This window comes from Hesperophylax consimilis, chromosome 2 (genome assembly GCF_061612785.1).
Source record: "Hesperophylax consimilis isolate HC1 chromosome 2, BYU_Hcon_1.0, whole genome shotgun sequence".
NCBI lineage: Eukaryota > Metazoa > Arthropoda > Insecta > Trichoptera > Limnephilidae > Hesperophylax > Hesperophylax consimilis.
In genome coordinates this window covers 11,428,808-11,455,033 of record NC_142837.1, presented here as the reverse complement: position 1 = coordinate 11,455,033, position 26,226 = coordinate 11,428,808, and the positions used below count along the sequence as shown (strand labels likewise).

Sequence of the window (26,226 nt, the reverse complement as noted above, 5' to 3'; positions counted from 1 at the left end):
AACGGGTGTAAGCAAAGTCTTTGGGCAGTTTCCGCGAAGACTTTGTAATACAGCCTTCTTTGAAAACGGTCTAAAATAACGCTGACGTTTCCTAGAATTTTTATTTATTATGCTCGAGGTTTTTGAACCTGGAGAGATAAACAAACGTGTTTTATTTAAAGCTATGAGCCATGTTGTCTTCTGGGAATTCTGTAGGTCAAAGGTTCACTAAAGGATGGTCTGTTTTGCCAAATAATTAAAATAATGCAAGTGTTTTATCTTATACGTACAAAATGGCACTTGTAAAAAGTCGGTCATCGTGGTTTTCTCAAATCTCTCAGGTTTTTATTTTCACTTTATTTTATCAGGTTTAGGAATCAGGACATAGGCACCTTTAATATTTTTTCCAATGAATTCACTGATTTCGATAAAATCAGTGAAGTGATTTGTTTACCTACTCCATGATTTTCAATTGTTCGATGAAAAAGAAAATTCAGAGAAAGGGTTTTTAACTGTTTTAGAATTTTAGAAACTCAGAAATATTTTTGATCACCGTGTGACTCGCTTTTCGACTACACGATGAAATAAACACAAAGCGAAATGGGGTAGTATAACTAGATATATTGAAAGCGTTAATTTTTCAATTATTTTTTAAATCTTGCTTGGCAATTTACATGATCCATAAGTTATACATACATATGAAACTGTCAAATTATCAGCGTTATCCTTGATAAACCGTAGAATGCGGCCATCATCCTACCGGCCGGCTATTGTATATTGTCTGCAGCATTCAATCATTCCGTTCATTGTATTCGGGATCGTCATTGAATAAATAACACCGATGCTCGTTGAACCGGAACGTTTAACGAATACCACTTTAAGCACTGCCCATGGCATGTTTTCTGTCGCCATTTCAAATATGCAAATGCGAATAAAGGGTCGATTACGAACTAGTTACAAGTTTTGAATCGCGTAATTTTGATTGATTCATTTTTCAACTAACATTTGTTAACTGAATTAAATCGATTTTCCGATTCGTTAATGAATAGAGTACATAACGATTTGTAATTTTTCTTTCATAGATTAAGTTAATAATTGGTTATGATATCAGCATAATTTTCCTCGCCGATTCGTTTAGATAGATGAGTCGGATAATTTATTTATTTTTCCAGTACACCAATCTCTTACGAAGAAGATTACATATTTAGAACACAGTAATTGAGAAATAGTACAATTTTTTTTTTAAAGTAATAGCAATCACAAAGAGTTGAATTAAGTAAAAAACACGTGTTCATTGATGCTTCAAAGATACTAAACTTTAATAATATCAAATGAACACGCACGAGGTTACATTGTTTTGTTATGTTAATAATGAGTGTGTAACTAGTGTATTCAGGTCTTGAATTGAATTGAATTCAGGTCTAAACTAAAAACTTACCTTTTTAAGCTGTCGCACCCTTAAATTAAATATACCATTCCTAAGAGAAAGTCCAGTTATATTCAATTTTCCAATTATGTCCTAAATCCTGTATCTAAATTTCGCTAATAAACAATTATATAATGTTAATTAAGTGTTAATCTCAAGTGACCTACCAGGTAAGTATTGTACTGTATATTATCTCCATAAATAGTTAAGTAATAACTAATAACATAGATCGTAGAGATGTATTTTAAGTTTGTACAGCGCCCTTGAGGTGATTTTGCACAAAAACGGCGCTATACAAGCCATCCAATTATTTTTATTATTATTATTCGAATTTGAAAGATTAACCCTTTAATGAATCTTCGTTAACCGAATCGATTCGAGCTTCCGATTCGGTAATGAATAATAAATCTTTGTGATATAATTCATTCGGAATGCTTCGACTGATTGTTCGGATTATGTGATCTAGTGATAGTCGAGTTTAGACGATTCGAAACGTTTTTTAAATTTAAGAATTTTCGTTAATCCAAAAATGAATAAGATTCACCACCGTATATTTATTATATATTATTCATAATCGATTTAATAAAATGTGTTATCATATTTTTTCTTATAATACTCTACTTACATAATGCTTAACAGACTGAAATAGACTGAATGCTGAAGAAATGAGAACCCTGTAGCGTATGTGTGGTAAACCCATGTATGATCGCGTGAGAAATGTGGAGATGTGCAAAGAATTCAAGGCTGATGTAAGCGTAATGAGTAAGACTAAGAAATGGACACTCAGATGATTTGGGCAGGTAGAGCGAATTAACGGAAGGAGTGTAACTAGTCGGGGACAAGCCGAGGAAGACATGCACGATCAAGTGAATCAGAAACTTAAATCGGGCCATGTCAAGGGTCAGAATAATGTGAATGAGGCAAGGAGTATGTGCCAAGACTGAGTTGTTTGGCGGTCCGTCCTCTTGCCGGGAAAACGGCGTGATGGTTACTTACTTACTTGAATAATTAATATGTTCAAATAGACAATACTTGTTAATTATGTTATGACTGTCGCTGACGCTCGTTTCTGGTTTTGAGAATGGTGTGGGTAACATTGGTCAAATGAATCGATGCAAGACGAACGTTTCTTAATTTAAATGAAATAATTGTTATTGTCATATGATTATAATTGATTCTCATTCATATGACTAATACATACTTACCCAATGAAACCGGATTGGAGCGGTTTGCAAAGTACATAGGTTCTTTGGTATGATAAAACATGAAAGGCAAACGGGCATGCGTATTGCGTAGGTGATGTATTCCGCTTGATAGCATAGGAGGCGGGGAGCGAAATGTGGGCACGTCAACAATGTCTACAGTCAAAATGTATGGGATTTTGGTGAATACGAGTTTTTAGCTTTACTACTTACTACACAACCTTCAGGTCACCTTTATCACCAAGGGCGACGCGCGTCGCGCACCATCCGTTCGCCGTTTGTCAATGCTTCAATAGCGGCCCATCAATAATTGCCGTTTGACATCTCGCCGGTAGGTATACGAGTATTTATCAAGGGAAATATTTAGGTAGATTACGCTGAAGAGATAAACCTATGGAAGTGCGTTGTGGGCGTGTCCGCGTTGTTTTCCTTATTTTTAGTGAAATTGATTAAAACATCGAAGTTCTACTTAGTCTGGGGCCTAGGAATCGAATGATCTTACGTAAACCAAATAAGGTTTGTTTCAAATCGATATAGATCACACTTCTGTTCAATGTAAGCTCGTAATAAAATATGCAGGTAACTCTTGATGGTCTACTCGAAGGGACGAAGACCTTTGCGATCTCCTGAAACCATAATCCTGCCCGTTTCTCTCATCCCTGCCATTTTACGAGTAGAAAAACGATTATTTACGAATTTATGCGATGACCTTCAAATGTGATGATTTTACTTAACACCTCACATTTATATTGTTTCCTGCATCATCTCAGATTACGTAATGTGTGATTATAATGATAAAAATAATAATAATGATAATAATTTTAATGAACAAGGAAAATATTTTTGTTTTTCAATAATCTGCTAATGAAAAAATAAGAAAATATACAGATTTATTAAATGAAATAAAAGAATTTGGCATTCTCAGACTATAAAAATATTACCATTCGTTATTTCGGCTACTGGCATTATACCCAGCTCTCTAATTAAAAATTTAGGCGTATTAGATCTATCAAAAAAATTATATATAAAGATGCAAAAGTCGGTCATTTTGAATACATGTAGGATAACGAAAGATTTTTTAAATATTTATATTGAGGGATCCGAACCCTCTGATATAAAAATATCTGGAGTCGGTGAATTATTTTCCCATTTGATCTCTGGTGAGTTGACGTATTGTTCTTGTATTGTTTTGTATTTATTTTGCTTATACAATGCACTTGCATAGTGTTGATTGACTAGATGATCATTTGTGGAAAAGTGAGTGGAAGGGTTTAGTTTTTCCTATGGGGAAGATTTAACCCGGACAAAAACATCGGAAGCAATTTAATATTCCAGGATGTGGGGAGGTTATTGAAATCCCAAACGTCCCATATATATGCATATTTTTTGTACAATATGTATAGGTATGTGAAAAATTATGAACATGAACATAGGTGATTCACTGAAGGAACATTAAAAATGTGGGAAGAATAAAGAAGTTAACACTAGCCGATCAATGGAGCTTAATTTGTAAGCTGTATAAAAATCTAATAAACCCAAACTGATGGATTTAACCTAATGATGTTTTTTTTAATCACACTATATTGAGATAGATATTCACAGATAACAGTCATTATATTATTATATTGTTTTTCATCTACTCACTAGTGATGGACAACTCGTTTTCTAGATATAATTGAAACTATTTTTCTTCTTAAAATAATCGTACTTTTTAAAAAGTAATCCAAACATTACCCGATAACTTGAAAATAATTAATAACTCTACTAACATAATGAGGAAGTTCACTTTCTAACTTTAAACCAGTTTAAATTTAAAAAACAATGTCGATTTCATAATTAAAATAATTTTCGAAGTTTGCATTCTTCAAAGCCCGCCAAAACAATCTAAACCTGACGGGGTACGCGTGACGTCAAACGTACCTCGGTTTTGTCGGTTAATAGTAAGGTCAATCCCACTCGGCTTTAAAAAACAAAAAAAAATAAAAATAATATAATTAAAATATTTAGCAAGATTTACATTTAAAAAAAACATGAATTCTTTTGAAGGTGTGGTGTGTGTGTATACGCAAAGCAGCTTGATACAAAATTGTATTGCATTCTTAACGTTCATTCTTCGCGGCTGGCAAACTCGTGAGGTAGCCGTTAAGTGCCGTTCGTTTGAGTGTCTCACGGTTATATTCGTTTTTAAATGGCAATCTATTAATTTTGCGTGTAATTATATTTAATACAATTTATATATTCAGAATCAGCGTTTGTTAATCTATATGAATATATGTTTTTTAATCCATAATATTTCCCAAGTTCCTTAATATAAATGGAATATGTTGCTTGTAAAATGAAAGGGGAGTTAGCTAGCAGATAAATTGAACTCACTCAGCCATTGTCCGGTTGAAATCAATTAAATACACGTTGATGTCTATGGATGGGATGACTTTATGATCGAAATAATATTTCAATGCCTTACGATTGATTTAGAATCGACTTTATTGAAAAATTTCATCGAGATACGGATTGAGTGGGATCGCTTATCGTATCGCTTCAGTCACCATGTTTATTTTATTGAATTTGTGGTATCACTACAATCAATAAGTAACGTGGTTTCACATCCTGTTGATTTTATTGCATTGACGCTTTATGACACATTATCATTCTTGGTGATGTGCATTGCGTCGGCCTATATTTTTCGAATGTAAATAAGGCACAATGGAATTAATCCACTCAACGAGTCCTTGGCAGCTTAGGCCATGAAACATGAGTGAAGCTATCCTCTCGGCTCAGACTCTGGCGTATTGTACGTACAGAGCTCGCAGGTGCTAAAGTTTGAACTGTACGAGTGAGTACTGTAATTATGTATTTGAACTGTATGAGTGAAACTATCCTCTCGGCTCAGACTCTGGCGTATTGTACGTACAGAGCTCGCAGGTGCTAAAGTTTTAACTGTACGAGTGAGTACTGTAATTATGTATTTGAACTGTATGAGTGAAGCTATCCTCTCGGCTCAGACTCTGGCGTATTGTACGTACAGAGCTCGCAGGTGCTAAAGTTTGAACTGTACGTTTTCAAATATCTCTGGTCAGGAACTCCTAAATTCCTGAAACAATTGACTACTGGAGAGATTGCTCTCTGTTTCACCGGTATTCGATTGGAAAATGCTCTGAACGTCATTGGTACATAGTACGAACGCATGGCAAATGCGTGCCCAGTACCTGTACGCCGTTGAAATATACTGCTCGAGTTCTTATGCTCATCAGCTCAACTATGAAACTTGTCAGCGTCTGTGTATCAGCTCTCCTACAATACGAACTCTTCAAGACCCAGATTAGCTCGTCTCTCTTCCTCAAATGCAATTTAGCAATCCTCGCGACCCATTTGCCAGAACTTTCATAGCGTGAAGTAAACCAAACGCTTAGTTATAGTAGTCCCAGAGAGAAGTCGCACGTACGCGCTCGAGAAAACATCTTCCTTCGCACGCGTCTTGTATGAAAACGAAAAAGACAAAAGCTACTAAATCGATAACGTCACGTCCGATCTTTCCCTGGGAGCAGTGTATAGATTAGCACGTTACAAATACCCAGGGCATTACCATTGCCCAGAGGTTGCAAGTAGGAATCCTTGCAACCTCTCCCACCGAGTGTAATTAGATTATTTAATAACCACACTTCAGCAGAAGTCAACGCTCTTTATATTTGCACCCATACCACAATAAGGGAATAGTATTCGCAGACATTGTGCGAAATGACCGAACGGGAATCCGTTCATCTCTAATCTGTCCCTCAATTTTCTTGGTTTGTTTTTATGTCGCCTGTTTAGAGTGTTTTGCTCCGAGGTAATACTTAAGGCAGATGCCTTCTACATTATATTTGGTACCTGTTGTGTGTTGTGTTATTCTATTGAAGAGCTAGACTGGAATCTCAGCAGATTTTTGATTGGATCTAGATATTTTTATGTTTGATTGGATGTTAGATATTAAATATTGTCGAATTCTAATATTATTTTAAATTATGCAGATTAGAAAATCACCGTGTTGCTTTTGTCGCTACTTGGAATTTCCGCTAGTCAGCTTTTCCGTCTACCTTTTTATCCGCCGTTATCTCACAATACATATTTTATCATAATAAATTTATAGACCTCTTTATTTCGAGGTAAAGAAGTTTATACCCTAAATCGCAGCTGCGTCAAGGAATTCTATTCCCGCTTTGATTGCAGCTTGTTTTAAAAAAATAATTCCATATAATATTATATGGTTCCTCTATGCAGATTTGAGTTCAATTGAATGCTATAATTCTGCATTTGAAAATACGGATTGGATTAAGGGCTGGTTGTTTCAGAGAATTTGAATAATTCTTCAAATTTCAAAGTTAATTATCAAGTTCTGTGAAAGTTCTTTTCAAGTTCTGTTATTATTTCAGTTTTTTCAAGTTACTGCCATGGAATGGTATAATAACAAAACTTAAATAGTACTTTCACAGAACCCGAAAATGAACGTTGGAATTTGATGAATTGTTCAGATTCTGTGAAACAACCCATCCTAAGTATTGCTTTAAAGCAAATATATTATGATTTTTTAATCTATTATTACCTAGGGCAGGGGTCGGCAAAGTGCGGCTCCGGAGTCGCATGCGGCTCTTTGGCTCCTTGAGTGGGGCTCTGGCACAAATATCCACGGCCAGCAGGTATCAGCAAGTTTCAGGAGTTTAAAAACAGCAGACCGATCTTAGCAACCGTCAAAAATGCTCTTAATGCTTCGATACCTTAGTTGAAATTTTCTCCATTTGGCATTGACATTGTTAACTTACAAAATAATACAATTGAAATACAATTGCAGAATTTAAAAAACCAGGAAATATAGAGCTCTAAATTTCAACGTCTTTGTATTGACTTTGAAATATATGTGAGAAGAACAAATGTGATCTTAGTTCATAACACAAGTGGTCTGCTTTGAAAGACCTGGAGAAGGAAGACATGATCATTTTCAACATCTGGAATAGTATTCCCGACTCTTACGATCAGCTGAAAAAACTCGCGTTTGCTGTTCTTTCCCTTTTTGGTTCTACATATTCATGCGAACAATCTTTTTCAAGCATGAACGTTATCAAGAGTAAACTGAGAAGTCGTATTATTGACGAGAACCTGGAATCATGCCTAAAATTAAAAACAACAACATACAAACCTGACTTACTGAAACTTTTCAAGGCGATGCAAGGACATAGTGGTTGAGTGGGCATAGCGCTTGGGTCTCACCCGAGCGTCGCGTGTTCGATTCCTCGGCTGGCTAAGTCCTCCATCACAACACAAGCAACATTTTCGGCTTTCTGTGGTGGTAGTAGGAGATTTTCAAACATTGTTGGGTTATTCGTAACCCGGGAATGTTTGTCTTTCTTTTAAAAAAAAAAAAAAAAAATTAATAGTTTGCATAGAGTGTTTGTCAGTCATTGTCATGATTTAAATTTATGGATTCCTTACTTTTATATTATTGTTTATCAACGAATAAATCTTTATTAAGTGTAAAATCAAGTTTTATTCAGTGTACCCTTAATTTAATGAAGTTCTTAAATTATAATAAAGGTTTACTAAATTTAAAAAAAGATTCGGCTCTCAGATTTTTTTTAATCGTTGTGTTGTACATATTTAGCTCTTTGGCCAATAAGTTTGCCGATCACTGACCTAGGGGAACAGCATTAACGTTGAGTTATACATGACACTTGTTTTTTAATAACTTTTCCACTAACTAACGAATTCACAAATGACCCCAGTTTTTCTCTTTGGTAGGAAGTCAGGATACCTTCCCATGCATACAATAGAAAATAATGAAAAATTACCTGAACATAATATTTATTTAAAGTTATTTTGTTCATACAAAGGCTATATGTTGTTACCTTAATTCAAAAATAGGCTTCAAGTAGTAAAGTGAGGTAGCAATTTAGCTAAAAATCTACTTTTATATTTTTTTCCTGGAGTGGTCAATCCGTGGACCATCTCGCCTGATGCTCCAACAATGTAAGCCATCAAGTGTTCATTCCATCTACCCTGATACCGTTCCTCCATGACCTGATGGAATCGTTCCCCTCGCTTATCAGTCATTACTGACTGCACCAAGGTTTTCCGTGAAGTCAGCAATGACGTCTATGCAAAAAATTCACTTTGGTGATCATGTTGCAATCGAGCGTTTTGTAGGTCTCCACGAGTTTCTAAACAATTTCGGTGTAGCGTTGCCTCGTTTTTATTTATTGTACCATAGGCATATCAAATGGCAACTTATCACGTGTTCCCTTCGTTCACATACGTACAATTTCGAAACACCGCTTATACACCTTGTGAGTAGACCAAGACCAAGTTTTAATTTTGAAATATGAAAAATTGGCTTGCTCGACAAGTGCACTGATATTTGCACTTTTACTGAAAATGGCAAAAGAGCGACCGATATAACAAAAATAATCAAGGTTGTTTCGGCACTTGTGGCAAGAAGCAAGGGTGTCCCCCCCTCACTCTCGACCAATAGGAGAGCAGTCGTGCTTTCGTACTTAGATCGTATGGAGTAATCACATTAAAATAAACTGTAGAAAAAAAATCTTATGTGATAGAAGAAAACTTACTGCAGATTTGAAATTAGCATGCCTATTTTAGTCTTAAACAGAAATCATTTTCAAAATTGTTCCCCTGTGTTGTCTATCATATCAGCAGTGTTGCAATTTCATACATAAAAGAAAGGCCAAATATCGAATTATCCAAGTCCATTTGGTTTTCTATCCTATTTCCTAAGAGACTATTATCCAATAATAACACTGCACATGAGAAAAGAAGAGAATGTAGGTAACTACAAGCTAACTACACCTGAATATAGCAATGACAAACGGCACAAAAACATTTTTTTTTTTTAAAGAAAGACAAATATTACGAATAACCTGACAATATTTGAAAATCTCCTACTAACCACCACAGTAAGCTGAAAATGTTGTCTAAAACATACATCAGGAAGATAATTTCTGAACAAGGTTTTAATGGAAGCCTTGCTTACATTACAATATCCTATGTTTTTGTAGTTACATTGTAGACCTGGTAATGGTAAAAGTATTTATGTATTGATCGTTCTAATGTTTAAATCTAAAGTAAACATATTCATTCTATTTTAATAAAAATGTGTGCTTATAAACCTAATAGTTTTCTATTCCTTCTACCTCGAGGATACAATAAAATAGCAGGTTTCTTTTGATGCGATTGTACTACGAGTATTTGGCAGCATTCCTTTTTCACATAAAGTATGATCTATTTGCTTATATTAATCCTTAAATTTACCTATGAGGCGCGTGCCTTGAATTTTTATTACTGTTTTCACAATGTTATTTCTGTATCACCTAGGTTTAGGTAGGTCTCGTTTTATATTGAACTAAAAAAAGTAATTTCTTTCCTGACAGCTTACTGAGTTATTCTTAACCAAAGTTCATTTTAATGATAAATTTAATTTTAAAAAAATTGCATTAAAAAGTGAACGAATTGTATGAAAATATGCAACTATCCACCCTTTTGTATCCGCTTTCCTTATAATATTGCCATTAAAATAAGTGCACGAAATTTGTGTGAAGCCGTTCAGTTTTGAAGTCACACATGACGAACAACTTGCACTACATTTGGTATGCTTCCCTCCACCATTTACTAAAATCTTCTAAAATAATTTTCCGACTGAAGTACTTTTTTAAAAATTGAGCAGTGTAACATTTTGTCTATATTTATTTATTTATATACGGTACAAGTTATGATAAAAAAAATATGTGAATTGTCTTTTTGTTCTTTCGGTGCTATTTCTGCATATCGGATTCCTAAGCTGTGTATGCGTGGTATAAGGGAGATTATAAACGAAACTGTATTGACATTATTGTTGCTGTGAGAGATATTTTTAGTTCGTGTGACTATTAGGAACATTAAAATGAAATCAATTGCAATAATGCAGGGCAGTAAATAAGGGAATTAATGATTTTAAAAAGAGAATTACCGTTCAGATATCAGATACCGTTCTTCTTATGCCGGACAGCTTTATTATTTTTACATTTTTCGTTGGACAGTACGTTGTTTACGTATCTACTTCTACATTTTACGCTTTATAGTAAATTAGAATATTTAAGAAAAAACAAGTTGTGCGTTCAACCGCGTGTTAGTAAAATCCTTTTTACTTTACATATTGGCAAACATCAATAATATTAACGGTGGTGATTCCCTGTGCTCCACATTACTGGCGGGAATGACGGGAAGTAAGGAACTCTAGTAATCTAGTTGTAATGAAGTCTTATGGGGAATCGAACGACCCGTGCCTCGGCCATGGAGACTAATTAGACGTCGGATTAACTCCATTGTTTATTCTTTATTTATTTTCTGGAACCCGAGGATCACGTGGGATTCAGTAGGATCACGGTTTTCGGGGATAGATTGAGATAGATTTCTCGGTTAATGCATCTAATTTATGCTTGCATTTTATCATAAACTATGGAGAATTGCTATCCATACATACTTCGTCGGCGCCAGTAAATTCCCTTTCGCAACATTTAGTCGCCAATGCTTTGAACTCCTCATGCAGGACGCAGGTTTTAAAAAAAAAAATTTTTAAAGAAAGACAAACATTCCCGGGTTACGAATAACCTGACAATATTTGAATATCTTCTACTACCACCACAGTAAGCTGAAAATGTTGCTTGTGTTGTGATCCCTACTACCTACTACCACTCAGTAACCAGTAGATCCTACTACCACTACAGTAACCGGAAAATGTTGCTCGGGTCGTGATGGAGGACTTAGCCAGCCGAGGAATTGAACACACTACGCCTGGGTGGGACCCAAACGCGATGTCTACTCGGCCACCGACCGGTCTTCTAGGTTTATTAGATAGACACTTCAATGTTCGCCTTTTTTTATTTCCGCTACGTGTTTTGTCCCAGTTTTGAAAACCCTTTTGTAATAAATTGATGTTCGTAAAAAATCTGTTAAACTGTTTGAAGAGAGCCTTCCGTATTGCTTTCACTTCTGAATCTGAATTAATCCAACGCTTGTGTCCTTTTCCGCAGGATTGATTGCCTCCACGTTGTCCCCGACAATCTTTCGTGAGAGGTCGGACCCTTCTCAGCCGAGGGCCAGTTCCAGTCCCCATGGAAACCGTCCCTCCGTCAAAGTAAGCCAACTCAATATTTAATATACTTTTTATTGTATTGCCATTATTTGTTTCTTGATGGATGACTTGATTTTCATATATCAACAGAGACCCGACTCCGGTTTCTCGCCATTCCACTTGGTCATGATTTTTAGAGTTCTGTCGTCTAGCATTCTTTCTAATGTCAAGCCCATCGCTGTCTTTGGTACCTTCAGAATATTTGAATGGTCTCATGCTCAATTAGATTTTCGAGTTCATGGTTAATTTTATTTCTGTATGATCCATTTTCTGGCGTAGGTCCAAATTGTCTGCTTAGTAGTCAAGATATTCTTTATTTCAACCTTTGTACGTTGTTGTGAACAATTTGATGTTTTGCTCTGGGTTGTGAAATAATTTGTCGACTTTTGCGGTTCCTTCTCCTTCATCATGCGTTTCTTAAAGACCCCCTGTTAGCTTATTCCATTCTTTGGTAAAATTCCTCACACAGCATCCCCAAAGATTCATCCAATAATATAAAATACACCTACACACACACCATTAAATATAAATGATCGGTCAGCGGCTAAGTTAACATCGCGTCTAGTTCCCACCCAGGCGTCGTGAGTTCAATTCCTCGGCTGGCTAAGTCCCCCATCACGACCCGAGCAACATTTTCCGGTTACTGTGATGGTAGTAGGAGATTTTCAAATATATTCAAGTTAAAAATATTTTTTTTTATTTTTTTATTTTTATTATTTTAATATAGATCATAGTTACATTAATACATACATATTTTGCAAAATAAAATATTTAGGTTCATAATTGGTCATATATACCTTATCAAAAAAGAGGAGCTCTTGTGCTTGATAAGGGAGCCACGATTCTTACTTAGATTCAATGTTATAATATTATGTTATGTGTAAAATATAAAATAATATGTATTTATATATATATATATATTTTTTTTTTAATATAAGTTTTTTTGGAAAAAAAGTTTGATTTTATTTATTTGTTCTTGTTGGTTCGTAATATAGCGCAATTCGGAAGGGAGATTATTAATAAATATTCAATTTATAAACAAATTTTGCTGCGTAATATTAATTACAAACTGTTTTTATAAATTGAATAATAATATTATTGAATACATAAATGAAAAAATTAAATGGAGTTCTACAAATTAAACTTCATAACAATATATAAACATTGAGCTCCTGGAGTTCAACTTATGGAGTAGTAGAATAATAACGTAAAAAAATATATATAAGTCTGAAAAAAAAAATATATATATATTGACCTCTCATATATATAACCTCATTGTCAGGTTATTCATAAACCGGAAATGTAGGTCTTTCTTTAAAAAATATAGATTTGAATGGAAACCAATGTCGCTACTGAGCTAGTACTTTTGACTATTAGATCGATAGAACCAATCAACATTGGATACTCTGTCTCTCTTCGCTGCCTTTCATCGTCCATTCCATTTGATTTTGAATTAGTACTGAGAGACCGAATTTCTTAATTTTAGCAATTCTTTGCTAAAATTTTAGCAAAGAATTTTCAGACTTTTCAATCGTGAAACACGCCCACGTCGCCTTTCTTTTATTCATCTTTTTTGGATGCTGTGTGGAGCGTCATTTTAAGGAAAAGATATTTTGGTAAGGATAAAGGTATGAGAGGTGCGTAGGAATCTAGGGATCAATGTGTCCATTAAAGATGGACGTATGAATCTATCCCTCCCGCTATGGCGCAAGGCGATGCGTCAAGAGAAACCAGTTGGAGAGATTAAAGGGTGTCCCCGAACGAGCCTCTCTCGATCTGGTACGCCACGCACTTGGCGGGCAGGCTCATCCCGAACACACCTCACCCGGGCACCCCTGCTAAGTCACCAAACCTAGCGAACCACTTGGGTAGAGGTGTTGGTACCCAAACGCGCCTCCCAATATTCCATTCAGGCAGATAAAATAATATTTGTCGATAATGTTTTCTCGCCTTCCTTACATTTTGCAGTATCAGTTTTGTGTGTTCGTGGGTAGCCTTTATTTATTGAAATCAGATGCAGAGGAGTAAACACGAATCACGTAACGATTTAAATGACCATCGATTAAACACATTAGTAATTCCAGCCAAAACTTGGTTTTCTTCGATTTTAATATTCAAATGGTTGACATTTGGTTGGGTATCTTTTGTCCGGATAGAATCTGGTTTACCTTCGTTGCGAGGCGCCGGTCCATATAGTTTTCCCACGGTGCGCGCTGGTGGGCCGAAATTCTTACGGCCTGGGCAAGCAGAAGCAGTGTGAAGATACGGCCCTAGAATCTTGCCACCGAAATTTTCTCACGTTGCACCGGCGTGAGGCTATTTGCATAAAGCATTACCGAATATTGAACCATAGATCCTGCGGGGAATGTCTACATTACTTACGGGCGTTTGTGCAAACGATTTGTATAACCCCTTTACACCACATTAGTTAGTCATCTAATATTCAAATGCTTTATTGGTTTGATTGATTTCACAATATATTTACACTATTGTAAGCAGCTCATACTTTGTGGTTGTGTATTATTATTATTATTATTTTTTTATAGTGAATACCTCACAAGAGTCCCAACTGCTCCCGTCTGGAGCCAGTGAGACTATGGCATCCCCAATTGGGGGATGTTGTGAGGCTGAAGGTAAGTGGGGAAGGGAAAGTGGAAGGTGGGGAAGTACCTGGCTATTCAGATCTAGTCACTAAACACGGCTAAAGCCATTTGGAGCAACGTTTCAATTCTGAATGGTGGTCTTACACCAGGGCGATACTGGTAGTATCTTCCACTCTGGAACGTGCCGCAAATATACTATATATTATTTTTTAATTAATTAATTGTGAAATAACACAAATTAATCAAATAAAATTTATTTGCGCACGCCGGGTTCGAACCCGCGACTTCGGAATGGCAGTCCAATGCGTTACCACTGGACTATGCCGGCCGTCAAATTGTGTGGCCGTGTATTGTAAACATAACATATATGTACAAACTAAAACACCACTTTATTTTCAGTATTTTTCCGACCAGTTTCGGAACAACCATATTTAACTCCGAAAACGATCGGTGGTTCTGAAACCGGTGGAAAAAATATTGAAAATAAAATTAATCATTCATAGACAAACTATTAAATACAATTTTTCATGAATAATTTAATCAAATATTTCTTCATATGAAGCGGTTACTTCACTGAAAGAAATGTTTAGGTACGATTTACCAAATTTTCAGTAATTATCTACTAAACAGTTTAGTTGCTGTGGTGACTGCCGAACTTTTAGCTACTGTTTGCTAAACAGCAGTTTATTTATGACAGCTTAACGATTCAGATATTCTAGCTAAACTAATCGGTTGAGACAGCTTTCTAACTTTCTGTGTTTAGTTGTGTTACCTAAACTGTATTTATGACAGCTTAACGATTCAGGTATTCTAGCTAAACTAATCGGTTGAGACAGCTTTGTGTTTAGTTGTGTTACCTAAACTAAAAATTATATACCTAAACCATTTTGTACTGTTTAGATGTAGTAACCTTATTATTTAGTTAATATTACAAAATGGTTAGGTTGATTAACTAAACTTCGGTTGGAATAGCCCTACCGATATAGGTGTTTTAGCTCTATACTGCTAGCTTTAGGTACTGTAGCTTAGCTTTTTGGTTTGATTATCTATATTAAATAGGAAGTGCAGCTTTGCAGTTTAGCTGAAAACAATACAGGGTGTAAATGTATAACCACCATCAACTCGAAGGATTATACCCATAATTCAGAATCATGGGTTAAATACTTTGAGTTGCAGGTAGTTTATTACAACCCTTTTGAGAGATGAAACCCAAATAAATAAATATTATGTTTTGTAAGACTAGAAAGTACTTATTAAAAACCTCATTCATATAAAAGTTATTTTGTTAAGAATCGTCTCTCAAAATATTGTTTCCAGCTACCAGCAAAGCCTTTAAAAAGAAAACACGTTTGATCATACACACATTTATATTATCATTTTTTATTATGATTTTTTTTAAATATAGTAAAAGATGTTTGTGTCCTGATTTGGCAAATTCTTTTCGGCACTGCCTGTATGTGTCTAGTAATTTACCTTTAGCAGCAATTTTTTGGGTAGGCCCAAAACACACATATGAGGTGAAATATACAGCTGCCCTTTCTTTATTAAAGACTTTGGTGATTTTAAAAGCTATTAACTATTGTTAGTGTAAAAAGCTGGTTTGATATCTGGTGGGAGGTTTCTTATGCTTTTTTGAGAGAAATTATTGATGTACATAAAAACGGAATAGGTCTTAGGTTGGATAACTTAGAGGCACTAGAGTTAAGGAAAGCCAAAAACGTCAATAGCAAAGTCATCAACAACCAAATAAACCTAAATAAAACCCCTATATTCAGATTGTTCCCTATTGACAAAGAGCACTCGCCTCTCAATCTCCCACCTATCCCTACCTCTTCCACTGTAGCTCAGACTGTCCACTTACCGTGATATCAACACATGTTAATTTATATTTTAGATGTTTAGTATTATACTGCCCTGATGAAGCTACGGTTGTAGCGAAACCCGGTCGGCATTAAGTATTTACCTACCTATAAGTGATGTTTACAAAGTTATTGTTTAATTTTAAATTAGTCAAATATTCTTTATTACTGCTCTCCAATTGAAGCACTATTGTAAGATTGTGTACAGTTGAGGAGTGTAGGTACATCAGAATCATAAATATGAATGACTTGTTTGAGGAAGTAGCAGGATTAGATATGAACTTTGAAAGAAATAACAATTTATCTGTTTAACGTATTTTTTTACTGAGTTCAAAATGTATTGTATTTATTAGTTTTTTTTCTCTTATAAGGAAGATAGTTGAGTTGCCGTAGGTTCCCAAACCGGCTTGGAGAATGGAGATGGTGCCTTCATTCCATGTACATCACAAACAAATTCAATTTAAATGTCGCTTTATGGCAAACTAAACAACTTTCAAAATTGAAAATCTGGAACACTGCCGGGAGCCAGGGGACTTGGTGTTTAAAGGGTTAATATTGTTTGGAACGTTCTCTAACAAATTGGTATTGACAACACTGTTGCTTATTTGAATTCTGGTGTCGTCCCGTTCTTGTGTACATCATACAGTGGCTGTGCTGGCCTCTACTGTTTATTTCATATGAAATTCACCTACGTAATCTTTTATTGATGTTTATGTCATTAACTTAAGGAACACAAGATAAAACGTTACATTTTTCTGCAACTCGTACGCAACCAACAATTTCAGACACACTCACTAACTAATAGGATCGATCTGGGTGACAAGTTTGGGGGTACTATTGGTATATTTACTGACTCCATTTACTTATGTAATATATATACGGATTACGCTTAATTCTGTAATATATTTAAAGATTACACTATGTATATATATATATATATATATATATATACCAACAATCCTACACATTATGGCAAGCGCCCTTGAGGTGACTTTCTCACGAAAACGGCGCTATATAAATAATCCTCAATCATTATTAGCGTAGGTAATGTAGTTTTATTAATAACGTTTAACAGATGTACAGCATTTTTTAACATGTTAGTAAATCGGTTTTACGTTACCGTGTGATTTTAATACTTTTTGTACCTCCATTGCCAAGGAGTTATTATTTATTTACATCACGTCATGTTCGTTTGACACGCTTATAACAATGTAAATTTTTGTGTCAATGGCAACCGCAGTCCGCGCGGTGATTACAACTATTGCCTGCCCTGCCCTGTTGCTGTTGAAGTGTAATCAAAATCATCATCTTATTAACGTACATGTTGCTTTTTTGCTATTTTGGTCCGTGAGTCTGCCAGTTGCTTTGCTAGTCAGCGTAATCCCATCATGCTCATTTTTTGTTATGGGAATTCACTTATAACGAGCGTCGCAATTCTGCAAAAACGAGTACAATTTGATTTGTTTTCAGATATGTATTTTTTGATTTATGATTCTCCTATGATATCACTTGTACTTTTTTCGCAAGTTATTATTATTCAATTGATGATGTGTTAGAAATCTGGGTATTCTGTACGATAATCTGTTGAAGTAACCCGATGACCGTCTTCAGGCCGCTGTTCAGAGCTAGAATATATTTTAGTCAGTTAAAATTACCTTAATATAATTTTTTTTCATAAATAAAGGTTTTTTGGATTCCTTCTACTACCATAACATTTATGGTCAGCGTACATAGTACGGAGCCACGACCATAGTCTGACTCCTACATATGGACTTAGGTTAATTCAAATGTTATTTTTAATGACAAACCAATGTTTATAAGACAAGGTTTTTTATGCATAGCAGAAAGTATAACAAATTATTATAAGCAATAATTATTCGCCTGAAATACCCATATAAATGGAAAATATCTCCCGAGTAAAAATTCCGACGGGAACTGAACCCGCAGCGTTCTGATTGCCGGTCAGCTGCTCTAGAGCATTGTCATTGCATATAGGTGCATAATATGAAGTCGCTAATAATCTCATGATGCAGCTTCTTTGTGGTCTCGTCACGGAAAATTTATTAATTAATGCATTTACATAGACTACTAATCATTGCCAACGTCAATACGAATACAACATCATGTTTCCTGCATAATATTATGATCGACGTAATTATAATAATTAGAGATGTTCCGACTAGTCGGCGACTAGTCGGTAAAGCCGACTATCCGGCCACTATTGTAGTCGGCGATTAGTCGGCGACTAATCGGCAAAGAGCGCCGACTATCCGGCTTCTTACGTTTTATGTATTTCTCAATAATATGAATACGGGGGAACTACATGAAATAAAAACCTTGATTATAGATATTTTCTTTTTATAATCAGTCTTATACATTAAAAAATGTAAAGCAATCTTTCCTTTGGTAATCACTTTTTAAAATTACTTGCTTGTAAAGAAAACATAATTATGACATTTATTGAACAAAATTAGTATCTATCCTAATTAACATAAAAAACAACATAATATCTTCTTATCTTCAATGAACATTTATAAGTATTTCTTATTATTAAAATAAAAAGTAGATTTTTTTAAATTAACAAACTCAGTTATATGTATTAAATCAAGATTGTATGTACAAGATGCACAGTAATATATGTATATTTTATATTTATTATTTTTATTATTTTATATTTGGATATATATATATATATCCAAAAATTCTAAACATGAACTGTTTGATAAAAACAAAAAAAAATGAAAAAACATATTTCTTATAACCATACCTACATAATCTAATCAAATCAAAGTCACAATTGTGACAACCAAAAATATCATAATCTCCTTATATTTTTTATAACTTACTTATATTTTTTAATTAAGGGTAAATTATGATGTAAGAAGACTAAAGCTTCTGCCCTTTCTGGTAGCAATCGATTTCTTTTTGTTTAATATATGTTTCCGGCCTCTGTTTACAGCTTCTCACTGTAAACAGCAGGGACTGCGGGACAGCAGAGGTACACTGTGGCCATGCGCGACATTTCAGGGTACCTAGAACTATCCCCGAAACCGTAATCGGCTTAGCCGACTAGTCGGTCTTATTACAACCGACTAATCGGCTAGTCGGCTAGTCGGCGAAAGTCATAATCGGCACATCTCTAATAATAATATAATGCTGACGTGTGCTCCTTATTATTCATTATTATTATGAAAATTATGAAAAATTTTGACATTCTTACCTATGATTTTTCAATTAAAATTTACCTCGTGAATTTAATAACATTTCTAAAATTAATACATACATATTTTACCACTGACTTTTCATATAAATAAATTACATGTGTAATTAAAAAAGCGCATTTTTGTAAAACACATCACACACACATGTGTAATGTATTTATACCATACAGTTCTTTTATTTACATAATTGGAATTAAAGTTATTCTGATTAGAAGGTTTGTTTGCTATTTTTCAATTTATTTTTCGTATCTAAATAGGGGGACCCGGCGTTTATACCCCTGGTTAAGTGATTTTTAGATTGGCAGTATCTACCTATCGAACCTAATATCGATCAGCTATGTTTTTAACAAATATGAGGTTTTATGCGTATATTAATATATTTACGAAAATAATACTAAATGGCACTATTTTCCATAATCGTAAATACAAATCGACGCTGTCATTAAGTTGAATCAAAAGTTTGTTTTAAGAAACAGCGTAAAAACAGTAGTTGTAGTTAAAAGTTTACCCACTTACGTAGTGTACCTACGCAGCTAGAAGAAGTACCTAAATACGGGCGCAGTGACGTCACAAGCATAACCCTAAATGAGATTAAACTAAACCCTATCATGAGATTATAAGCGACTTCATATTATGCACCTATATGCAATGACAATGCTCTAGAGCAGCTGACCGGCAATCAGAACGCTGCGGGTTCAATTCCCGTCGGAATTTTTACTCGGGAGATATTTTCCATTTATATGGGTATTTCAGGCGAATAATTATTGCTTATAATAATTTGTTATACTTTCCGCTATGCATAAAAAACCTTGTCTTATAAACATTGGTTTGTCATTAAAAATAACATGTCGCAGCGGAAGCGGAGAGTGATAAAATTTCGGCTTGCGCCGAGTTAATAAAAATGCACAAACGCGAATCGAAATTAATTACTATTATATACTTTTAAAATATAATTTTTGGTCATAAATTATTCCTAATGTCTTAGTAAATTATTATTGTTAAAAAATCTGAACTGTACTTATTTGTAAGACCATAAATAAATAGTCGAATTGAAGGATTTTCGTCACAAAACGCGTACTCGAATTTATTTATTAGTAATTTTATTTGAAGTAAAAACAAAATTCTTATATATACGATTTGTTGATAATTTATCGATTGTTCATACTGTATAATTATATGATTTTGAATATTTGTTGTATAATACATATTCACCCTTGAAAATGTAACAAATCTGCGCATCGACCAACGGTAACTCTTTATTATGAAAAGAAAATAATATTATTTTTCAAAAATTAACATATTGCTTTAGTAGATAAAATAATCTTTCGAAATCAATTTGTTTTTTTTTGTAGAAAACTTTCCATAGGTACCTACGTCTAAAATTGGCCTAAAAAATTACAAATTTCCGGTCTTAAATTATCTACCTATTTCGCCTTAATATTTACGAAAATAATATTGAATAGCACCATATTTTCCATAATCGTAAACGCTAAAAATTGTTTATTATTGTCATTAAGTTTAATCGAAAGGTTTGTTTAATAATAGTGTTAAAAACGGTAGTTGTAGGTAAAAGTTTACTAAAAATCAATTTGTGAGAAGAATGATGCCATCATGATTGCGTTGATTTTGGAAAATTATCGGATTGTCCTTGTAGAAAACCCCTGTATGTCATTATGGTAGGTATTTACATACAAGTTTCATAAATACAAATCGGTTTAGAATTGGTATTTGAATTTTCAGACAACTCGAAATGTGAAATAATTATTTTAAAAAAAATGGGGGTTTTAAGTACGATATTCGCGTTTAGTTAAATTCTTTACATACATTAAATGCCCTTGAGGTGATTTGCGCCCTTGAGTTGATTTTGAACAAAAACGGCGCTATATAATTCATCAAAATATTATTATTATTGAAAACACTATATTACATACACTGCATGTACCCTATTCCGTAGTACATTGTTTTGATGTATAAGGTTGAGCCAGACTTGATTACAAAACACCGACATTTCTCTAATTTCTATAAATAAAATAGAGTCACGTGGGGTAACCGTACGCGGAGTGTAAGTGTTCGCAGTGATGTTTCCGACAATATTGTGCCTGTTAAGGCGAAGGTAAATGCTAAATCACTATTTAGATTAATCTTTGCTACGAATCGGTATACATTATGAATACCAAAAAATATACTATGCATAAATTGAAGCTTTTTCTTTCTTTATTATTGATCGGAATTGGAATAAAATTATTGGTTGTTTTACAAAAAATATAAACGTAAACCACTGATAATTTTGTTTTTTCTTGAGGTAACTAAGAACTCATATAAGAAACACCTTTAAAAAAATACCGTTTTATGGCTAAGATTATTTTTTATAATTATTATTGACTAACTTTTTTTCATTCATATAAAAATATTCAAAAAATAAATAAAACTCACTTTGGCGCTTACGTCAAATATATCCAGACTCCGCTGGTCAAGCAATTGTCGCCTCTATTCGTGGTGATATAAGACGCGAACATTCTAGCATCTGTACAGAAGTCCGCGGAACGTGGCACGGAACGGAAGTCGGTTTGTGACAGTTTTTTCGACGGTTTTTTCTTGTCGGCATTATTTTGGTTACGAGTATTATTAGTTCTCAAACGGTGAGGGATTGTTAAGGTTGTTATTATTCATGACCAAAATATTATACTTTTTTTATCTCAAAATACTTTTGAATGTATAGTTTTATTCATTATGTAACAAAATTAATGACTTACTTCTTACGGAAAAAATGCTTTCCGTTTACATTTATGTTGACTAATAATGCGTTTTTACAGGTCCATAATTTATTGAAGATGGGGAATAAAACTAAATACCAGTATTCCAATGTAGGCAAGCTCAGAAAACGATAAAATAATCTCAGGAAAAGAGAACTCGCGTTAGGGCAGTACAATAGGTGAGTAATCCAATACATATTTTTAGTGTATAACCACTTATAGCTGTCGCCATTTGCATATTATAGTGCCTAAAAATTCTGACAGAATCGTAAAATTTTTGAGTTATTTCCGATTTGCAATAAAAGCTCAAAAATTAAATATTTCGGGACGTAGCCGAATACTGAAAACTGTTTTTGAAAGGAGATAAACTACGCTTTCAAATTATATTATTAGAAGTAAACATTTTGTTTTTGAAATATTAATATTCTAATGCAAACATAAAAAAATTGCAAAAATGACTCACTCGTAAATTTTTTTGAAAATGGTACTATAAACACTTACAACGTTAAAAAAACCTTTACTATACAAATGTATAGTAAACAATTTAATCCTCACTTTTGTTATCATTTCATACATAAATAATATTAAAATTCAACCGTGTGGGCTATTTATTGACAAGGAATTTCCATTTCTAGGAGCTTCTCTGGACGGTCTTAGCGGCGATATGCTAGTAGAAGTAAAATGTCCTTTAACGTCCTTCAAACTTGGCTTAGAAAGAGCTATTCAAGAGAAGAAAGTTACTTTTTGGAGGACAAACAAAGATGGAAGTATGAGCATAAATACAAATCATGATTGGTATTTTCAGGTTCAAGGGCAACTTCGCATTACGGAAAAAAATTTCTGTTTATTTGTTGTATGGAGTGGACGGAAATATCCTTTAAAAACTGAATATATTTATGAAGACGACGATTTCTGGAAAATAAAAATGGAACCCAAATTGGTCCGATTTTATTTACATTGCTTACTTCCTGAAATTATTGATCCAAGAAATAACAGGAATATGCCAATTAGGAATCCTCCTTTTATAGTCGATGCAATCAATGACAAACTAAAAAACACTCTCTCAACCTCCAACAAAGCGTAAATTAACATATTCAGAAAAAATACCAGATCCGTGTGATGATGTAGAAGTTACGCCTATAACGCAATCATCATCAATGGAGTTACAAAATGGCATAATTACAGACCATGTGTCATCAACAATTGTTCCTGATTTCAACTCTATTGATATTGAGAATGTTACATCATTTGAGAAATTTTAGGTTTGTGAATATGCTATATAAATTCACAGTATAATTATTTTTTGTTTTTCCAATTTTTTTACATTATAATAAAAGCAGGTATAAGTACATTTATTTAAATACATGTAAAACTAAAATGTTCTAATTAGTGGTAATAATACCTCCCTAGTTGAGAAATTATCGTGATTAGAGAGGGAGTACTATCACAAGTTGATATTAGATTATATATTTAGTAGTTGCTACAATTAACATGCATGTAGAATTATATAGGTACTCATGCACTATTTTTAGAAAAAAGAACTTAAGAATTGTTCCTTGATAATTTCTAATACTGGATATTTGTTTGGTAATTTGATTGTTCTTCAAAAATTATTTGTAAATTGAATTTAAAAAATATATTAGCAACATAAATTTGATAAAAGTGTATTTAATTTTTTTTTTAAATAATATATGTAAGTGACATTTCAATGTAACGTATTATTAACAAATATTTTATATGTATTTAATAATGCATACAAATAATAAAAATCAATAAAACATATATTATACGGTTATTAAAAATTCAAAAATATTAATTATTATATTAATCACTAATATCCCCACAGTTTGAGTCCATCCGGCAGTCATAGCTCTGCCGCTGTTGTCAAAATAAGATTGATAGTAATCGTCCACCAGTTAAAAAGGTATTAGTAGGTATACGGAAGCCTTGGCGAACGGGGAGGCCTGGTCGGGCGCTTCCTACGTATAGCAGATACATAGTACGCGGCTACTGCAATTACTTGTCTCGTGCAGATAAGTAACAAAAAATGTGCACATTTTATATTCTGTTGGAAGGGGTAGAAACCCAAATATGTTTGGCGTTTATATTCGCCTTAAGCGCCCGCGCGTTCCTTAATTCAGTGGCCTTCTGGATCGCGCCGAAGCAGGACACGTGTACAGTGGATGCTGATTTGTCAATAAAAACTGGTTGGTAAATTACTTTTTTCCTGCTTTTCTTAAACTTTTCATCTCTGTTACCGATGTGTTCTATTGTGTAACCATCTGTGTCAGAGCGACGTGGTCTATGATATTTTTTAGTGAAATATTGTTAGTTAGACGGGTGCAAAGTGATAATTCTAATAAAGATAACCACTTATCTGATTTTTAAAGTTTATTGAATTTTGGTGTGATGGGGTAAGTGTGCTGGGGTAAGTGTTCGCACTCGTCCAACTGCGATAGATAAAATTGATTTTATAGCATAATATTTCAACTCTCGTTATTTTTTTACAGTGAAATATGCCACATGTGTACGTGAGAAAGCACCCGTAGAAGTCAGTTTGCACTCAAGAGCAAAAAGAAACTGCAAAAAGGCTTATGAAAGAGGGGAAGAGTCAGCGGGCTGCTGCAGATATTGTTGGAATCAGTGAAGCCACTCTGCGTAAACGCCTAAAACTAAAATTAATAGCAACTTCAATGGAGAGATATCGTCCGACACTTACACCAGATAAAGAGGTAGATTTTTAGATAAATAGATACTCAATTATTTATCGTGCAGATGTCATTTTTTGTGAAACTATTGACCTAATAATTATTCATTTATTTTCAGGCCGAAATCGTTGATTATTGTAAAAAAACTGACGAAATGTTCTACGGCCTGACTATGCAGACAATGAGAAAAAATGTTTACGAGTATGCTTAAATCAACAAAATCGAGAACAGATTTGACAATGTTACAAAAACGGATGGCAAGGATTGGGTGTATGGATTTCTAAAACGTAACCCTGTTTTAGCTTTAAGACAGACTACTCCCACAAGTTTTGCGAGAGCTATTGGGTTTAACGTTGTTCAAGTTCGGCGGTTTTACGCAAACTCAAAAATGCTTGCAAGTCTGAAATAATTATTTCAAGCTCAAAAAAAAGAAACTTCAGCAGAAGCAGACAGATACAGATGCAAAAATCGTCCGAAAACATAGACATATGAATATTAGTAGACCTGCCCTAAGTGATTAAAAGCGTATTATCCCCACTCCCCATACCGGTTCCATTGAGCCGGCTGGGCTCGCGTACGGCCTCAAGTGATATTTGAAAACGTGACGTCATCATTCTTGTGCGAACTATGGTCGAGGCATCATCGGTTCATTTTACGAAATAACACGGCAAAATGTTTACTTGTACTATGAAAACTGGTAAAAATAGATGCGAAAAAAGAGAATAAACCCAATTGTCGTATTACATTCCATATATAAGCATTATTTTATTTTATTTTAAGCATATTCACATCGTATAATATGAATCAGTTGTTACTATCACATCGAGAAACGTCTGGACGCGAAACACAAAGCTGGTTGGTTGCTGGGAAGTAAATTATGAACATTTATAAAAGTGTCTTAACTAAATACTCTGAAACTAACTACGACTCTGAATATAGAAGCTGCCTTACTTTGCCGAATTTGGACTTCGCAAATTTGTTCATAACGTGGCGAGTAATTTGCGCTCCCATGTAAAAATGTCTATTCATTCAAAGCAGATTTTACTTTTAAGAAGTAAATGGTGATATTATAATGCGAGATGCCTATTTACTGTCAGATTGATTTATTGACGAATCACAGTCATCTTCACTCCCTTCGTTCTTCAACAGTTGATTTTACCCCTCGCCTTTATCTTCTCGTCTATTAATTCCTATGTCTGTGTCCGAAAACCAATATTTAAAACCATGGAAATCGGACGACCACCTCTTTTCAAAAAAGTCACACCACAAAGAATCACCATAAAGCGTAAGGCGAAAGATTCCAGCGTGCATAACTGTTTAAAGA

At 34.1% G+C, this 26,226-nt stretch overlaps 1 protein-coding gene across 1 annotated transcript in view; it reads left to right on the top strand.

Annotated features, from left to right (window-relative positions):
• The window catches only part of Csk (C-terminal Src kinase), a 256,020-nt gene that overhangs the window by 53,779 nt on the left and 176,015 nt on the right, over window positions 1-26,226 (top strand). The window contains exon 2 of the mRNA XM_089641215.1: window positions 11,658-11,761. The gene's annotated coding sequence lies outside the window, so the exon portion shown is untranslated. The remainder of the gene's footprint in view (window positions 1-11,657; window positions 11,762-26,226) is intronic.